The sequence below is a fragment of the Podarcis raffonei genome, chromosome 6, assembly GCF_027172205.1.
Source record: "Podarcis raffonei isolate rPodRaf1 chromosome 6, rPodRaf1.pri, whole genome shotgun sequence".
NCBI classification, from domain to species: domain Eukaryota; kingdom Metazoa; phylum Chordata; class Lepidosauria; order Squamata; family Lacertidae; genus Podarcis; species Podarcis raffonei.
In genome coordinates this window covers 97615076-97621733 of record NC_070607.1, presented here as the reverse complement: position 1 = coordinate 97621733, position 6658 = coordinate 97615076, and positions in this window count along the sequence as shown.

The following is a 6658-nucleotide window of genomic DNA, read 5'->3' as shown; positions in this document are numbered from 1 at the left end:
GTGACAAAATGCCGGGCAGCACTCACCGCAGGGTCTGCAACGCGCCTGAGCCACGCGTCTCTCCTGGTCCACCCACTGCCTGCCCCCCAGCATCCTCACCTGGCTCACCCCGCCCCGTGGGCGACTGGCCCCTGACCCTACCCCTGGGCACAGGGCATGCGCGCAGCCCCAGGCACCTGATTGGCTTGCTCCACCGCTGTTTCCCCCCTGTGTTTTTAGCTGGGTCTGTTTCATGAATTTTAACAGGGAGAAATGTAAAGTATTGCACTTGGGCAAAAAAAATGAGAGGCACAAATACAAGATGGGGGACACCTGGCTTGAGAGCAGTACATGTGAAAAGGATCTAGGAGTCTTGGTTGACCACAAACTTGACATGAGCCAACAGTGTGACGCGGCAGCTAAAAAAGCCAATGCAATTCTGGGCTGCATCAATAGGAGTATAGCGTCTAGATCAAGGGAAGTAATAGTGCCACTGTATTCTGCTCTGGTCAGACCTCACCTGGAGTCCTGTGTCCAGTTCTGGGCACCACAGTTCAAGAAGGACACTGAGAAACTGGAACGTGTCCAGAGGAGGGCAACCAAAATGGTCAAAGGCCTGGAAACGATGCCTTATGAGGAACGGCTAAGGGAGCTGGGCATGTTTAGCCTGGAGAAGAGGAGGCTAAGGGGTGATATGATAGCCATGTTCAAATATATAAAAGGATGTCACATAGAGGAGGGAGAAAGGTTGTTTTCTGCTGCTCCAGAGAAGCGGACACGGAGCAATGGATCCAAACTACAAGAAAGAAGATTCCACCTAAACATTAGGAAGAACTTCCTGACAGTAAGAGCTGTTCAACAGTGGAATTTGCTGCCAAGGAGTGTGGTGGAGTCTCCTTCTTTGGAGGTCTTTAAGCAGAGGCTTGACAGCCATATGTCAGGAGTGCTCTGATGGTGTTTCCTGCTTGGCAGGGGGTTGGACTCGATGGCCCTTGTGGTCTATTCCAACTCTATGATTCTATGAAATAATAATAATAATAATAATTTATTATCTATACCCCACCCATCTGGCTGTACTTCCCCAGCCACTCTTGGTGGCTTCCAAATACAGTGGTCTGTTAAACATTAAAAGCTTCCCTAAACAGGGCTGCCATCAGATGTCTTCTAAAAGTCTGGTAGTTGTTTATTTCTTTGACATCAGGTGGGAGGGCGTTCCACAGGGCAGGTGCCACCACCGAGAATTTGCTGCCAGGGAGTGTGGTGGAGTCTCCTTCTTTGGAGGTCTTTAAGCAGAGGCTTGACAACCATATGTCAGGAGTGCTCTGATGGTGTTTCCTGCTTGGCAGGGGGTTGGACTCGATGGCCCTTGTGGTCTCTTCCAACTCTATGATTCTATGATTCTATGTATAAGCCGCCTGGAGTCCCTGTCAGGGTAAAAAGCAAAGCATCAATCACTATACAGTGGTACCTCTGGTTACAGACGCTTCAGGTTACAGACTCCACTAACCCAGAAGTAGTACCTCGGGTTAAGAACTTTACTTCAGGATGAGAACAGAAATCGCACAGCGATGGCGCGGAGGCATTGGGAGGCCCCATTAGCTAAAGTGGTGCCTCAGGTTAAGAACAGTTTCAGGTTAAGAACGGACCTCCAGAACGAATTAAGTACTTAACCCGAGGTACCACTGTGTAACAAATAATGATGTTAATAATCAGGGCATGGGCAGAAATGGTTGGTGCCCCCCCACTCCAACGCCACTGCTGTGACCAAGACCAAGACCCTGTATGCTTCAGAATATTTTGGAAAAGGAGATCATATTAATAGACAGGATTGTAAAGTTATTTTTATATGCAACAACAGCAGCAAGAATATTATTGGCACAAAAATGGAAGCAAGAAGAACTACCAACGAAAGAAGAATGGAGGATGAAGTTGATGGACTACGCAGAATTAGATAAATTAACAGGAAGGATTCGAAACCTGCAGGATTAGAGATTCTTAGAAGACTGGAGTAAATATATGAACCATTTGAAAAGTAAAAAGCTCCCAATCTTCCTTCAAGTCACAGTTGTCCTTGTCCCGCAGTTTGTATGTCAATTTAGCCAGTTCTACATACGTCATCAATTTTTCTTGCCATCCCCCAAACTATCTCTTGAACACCCTCAATAAATATTTTCAGAATCCAGCTATGATCAATACCTTCAGCCACTTAACCTTTCCGGTGGAGTGCAGTTGGAAGTTTGCACAATCATTGTTCAACAAAGTTATACGCATGTCAGCTCCAAAAGAAAAAGAGAATATTTTGGAAAAAAGGAAGAAATGTTTGGAATCTGATTGCAGACCTTCTGCATCACACCTGCTTTGATGTTGATCTTTCGCCCTATCGTGTGACCGGCCAGGCATGCTTCATTGTGGGGGAATGAATGGGGTAGGACTGGATTCTATTAGGAGCTGACGTTGTTCCCTGCTCAAGGTGGCACATGCTAGCTTTTCATTAGCCACAAGTGTCCCTCTCCAGACAGATTGGACTTTGATCCTTGGAGTTTAGCAATGTGCCAGAAAAGGCCACACGACCGATAGCATCTCCAGCCGGGAGCAGTGCACGCCACCAGCTCACACTCCATAAAAACTTGCAGGCCAGAATATGCAGACTTAACATAAAGAATAAGAGAACAAGAAGAACACACGTTTAGAGAAGATTGGAAAACGTTTATTGACTATATTAACACAATAGCAGGGTTTTTTTAAAAAAAAACCACTTGTAATATTAAGGAGAATGTTTAAATTTGGAAATAGTTAAGGATAAGAAAATTATAGACATGTATAATATAAGATGCTTCAAAAGAACCAGGGGAGGCAATCCCAAAATGTGGGTCTAATACGGTGAGAATTTTTTTTCTAATTTTTTTTATTATTTCTTTTTTCCCATGGTTTATATTTACTGTTTAATTGTGAAAATTAATAAAAAATATTATATAAAAAAAGAGAAGATTGGAAAAAGTTTGTTGAATATATGGGGGGAATTGCGTACACACAAAAATGTTGGCAGCATTAAGATAAATTCAACAGTGTAAATATGTTTAGATGGACGCAAGAATGGAATACTGAATGGTATAGTTTTTGTAGAATATGCAGAGATATGATATGCAAAATGGACCATGGGAAGAGAAGAAGGGAAGTCCTTGATATTTTAAGGATGTTAAAATGAGTATTTTAAATTGTGAACAAATTCTGCTTGGAAGAGTTGTGAGCTAGAGACGTGATGCTTTATATAATAATAATAATAATAATAATAATAATAATAATAATAATAATAATAAATTATTTATACCCCGCCCTCCCCAGCCAAGGCCGGCCTCAGGGTGGCTAACAACCAATAATAAAAACAAGTTGATTGAATACAACTTAAAAACAAGATTAAAATACAACATTAAAACATCAAAACATTAAAATGCAGCCTCATCACAGGAGAAGAAAGGAAAAAAGAAAGAGAGGGAGGGAGGGAATCGAATTGGCTCCAAGCCAAAGGCCAGGCAGAACAACTCTGTCTTACAGGCCCTGCGGAAAGAAATCAGATCCTGCAGGGCCCTGGTCTCATGAGACAGAGCGTTCCACCAGGCCGGGGCCAGTGTTGAAAAGGCCCTGGCTCTGGTTGAAGCCAATCTAACTTCCTTAGGGCCCGGGACCACAAGGGTGTTGTTATTTATGGACCTTGAGGCTCTCCGTGGGGCATACCGGGAGAGGCGGTCCTGTAGGTACGAGGGTCCTAAAGCAGGTCATAAGCAGCCCCTTAAATCAGACCCTGTACTCCACCGGGAGCCAGTGGAGCTTGAAAAGCACTGGGTGAATATGCTCCCATGGCAGAGACCCCGTGAGGAGCCTCGCTGCAGCATTCTGCACCCGCTGGAGTTTCTGGGACAGCTTCAAGGGCAGCCCCGCGTAGAGCAAATTACAGTAGTCAAGGCTGGAGATGCCCGTCGCATGGATCACTGTGGCCAGGTCGGGGCGGGAAAGGTAAGGGACCAAGTGCTTGATGCGGCGAAGGTAGAAAAATGTGCCTTGGCTGTTGCTGTAACCTGCGCCTCCATGGAAAGGGAGGCGTCAAGGATTACACCCAAACTCTTAACGGAAGGCAATGGCACTAATTGGGCCCCCGCAAGAGAAGGGAGTTGGTCCCTCATCCCCATGCCATCCTGACCTAGCCATAGGACCTCTGTCTTCGAAGGATTTAGTTTCAATCGGCTCCCACGAAACCATCCAGTCACAGCTTCCAAGCATCTGGTCAGTGTGTTTGGGGCCGAGTCGGTGTGGCCATCCATCAGCAGATAGAGCTGAGTGTCATCAGCATATTGGTGACAGCCCAGTCCAAAGTTCCGGACAATCTGGGCAAGGGGGCGCATAAAGATATTTAAAAGCATCGGGGAGAGGATTGCGCTCTGTGGCACTCCACACGCCAAGGAGTGGCACGACGACATCTCCCTCCCTAGCGCCACCCTCTGTCCCCGACCAGAGATAAAAGAGCACAGCCATTTATGGACTATGCCCTGTATCCCCACGTCGGCAAGGCGGTGGTCCAGAAGATCATGATCGACCATGTCAAAGGCTGCTGACAAATCTAAGAGAATCAGCAGTTCCGACCCGCCTCGATCCAGTTGTCTACGGAGATCATCTGTTAGGGCGACCAGAGTCGTTTCGGTCCCGAAACCAGGACGGAACCCGGACTGAAATGGATCTAAAGCCGATGTTTCCTCCAGAAACCTACCAAGCTGTTCAGCAACTGCTCTCTCAATTACCTTACCCAGATATGGAAGATTTGAAACTGGGCGGTAATTAGATAGGTCTAAAGGATCTAGTGAAGTTTTCTTTAAGAGCGGACACACCACTGCTTCCTTCAACTCCCCGTGCCAAGGGACAAATTGATAATTTCAACCAGGGGGGTCCGTGCAACGTTTGGGCACGCCCTAATCAGCCAAGACGGGCACAGATCAAGGATGCAGGTGGTGGGCCTACCAGCTTGGAGGAATCTATCCACATCAGCAGGAAGTATCCAATCAAAATGGTCCAACACTGGACCCAAAGACAGTCGAGGGGCCTCCAGTTCAGTCACTGTATCTAAATTGGCATGGAGTTCACGGCGGAGCAACAGGACTTTCTCCACAAAAAAAGCTCACAAATGCCTCACAGCTGCAGGTCGAATTTGTGCTTAAATTTGGTTGTCCTCCTAAGGACATTATTGACCTAATTATTCTAAAAAGTTGTGCCGGGCGAGAGCTAGCGGATGCAATGGAAGCTGCAAAGTAAGATTTCTTAGCAGCTTTCATAGCCATCTCATAGGCTTTCATAAGCGTCCTATAAGATGTTCTTGAAGCTCCGTCACGAGTCCGTCGCCATACTCGCTCTAGCCGTCTGAGATCCCCCTTCATTTTCCGGAGCTCCTCAGTAAACCAAGGGGCCCGGTTTCAACGGGGTCGCAGAGGGTGCTTAGGCACAATCTCATTGATGGCCGCCAAGAGCCAGTTATTCCTGTCCTCGACAAGGTCATCTAATGAGTCTCCAGGAGGAGCAGGGTCTAGATGAGTTTCTAATGACATTTTCCTGGCTTTTGCATGCAAATTAAAGGGAAGGGGAAATTTTTGTGTATGTTTTATAGATTGTTTGAGCAGACCACACCATAGTTATGACCCTGCCCTCATTTTACAGTTTCTGTCCAGTGTTTCTCGTTTTTAAAAAATATTAATAATTTTTTATTGGTTTTTCCTCATATTTTCCAGCATATCATCCTTTTAAACATCATTACAAAATTTTTGGCTATCACAGCCTAAGACTTCCTTCAACCTCAGCTGATGGTTTTCTAAAATCCTTTCTAATTATGCATTTTGTTACTATAGTTATTGCTATAAATTCAAATCTTAACACCTATTCTTAATTCTTTTCACAATAATTTCTATATTACCCCTTTATGAACTTTTACTTTGCCATACCATAGATATGCATGCCATCCTAATCTGTTGTCAAATCCTTCTAGATCTAAAAGATCTGTATTCTCCAACAATATCCAGTCCCTTAACCAATAAAGGCATGATGCTTCATAATACAATTTCAAATGTGGTAGGGAGAATCCTCCTCTTTCTTGTATATCTGTTAACAGTTTAATTTAATTCTTGGCTTCTTCCCATGCCAGATAAATCTTGAAATTGCTTTTTGCCACTCTCTAAAGATACCAACTCTGTTAATTATTGGGATTGATTGAAATAAAAACAACATTTTCAGTAGCACACTCATTTTAATAACTGAAATCCTACCCATTAAGGACAGTTTCATTCTTCCCCACACTTCTAAGTCACTTTTAGTACCATTCCATACCGGTGTGTAATAGTCTTTAAATAAATTTATATTTTTCGATGTTAACCAGATTCCTAGACATTTAACTTTTTTAACAACCTCTATTCCACTCTGATGCTGCAATGTATCAATCAACTCTCGGTTCATATTTTTCATTTACATTTTTGTTTTTTTCTTATTTAATTTGAAACCTGCTACTTGTCTGAATTGTTCTATTCTTTCTAGTGCTTTTCTAGCACTAGTTATGGTTCTTCCACTGTTCCGAAGGTTAAAATTAGTGGCTATATTTTACAGATTCCATTTCCTTGAGCACATTAAAAGGTAAAGGTACCCCTGCCCG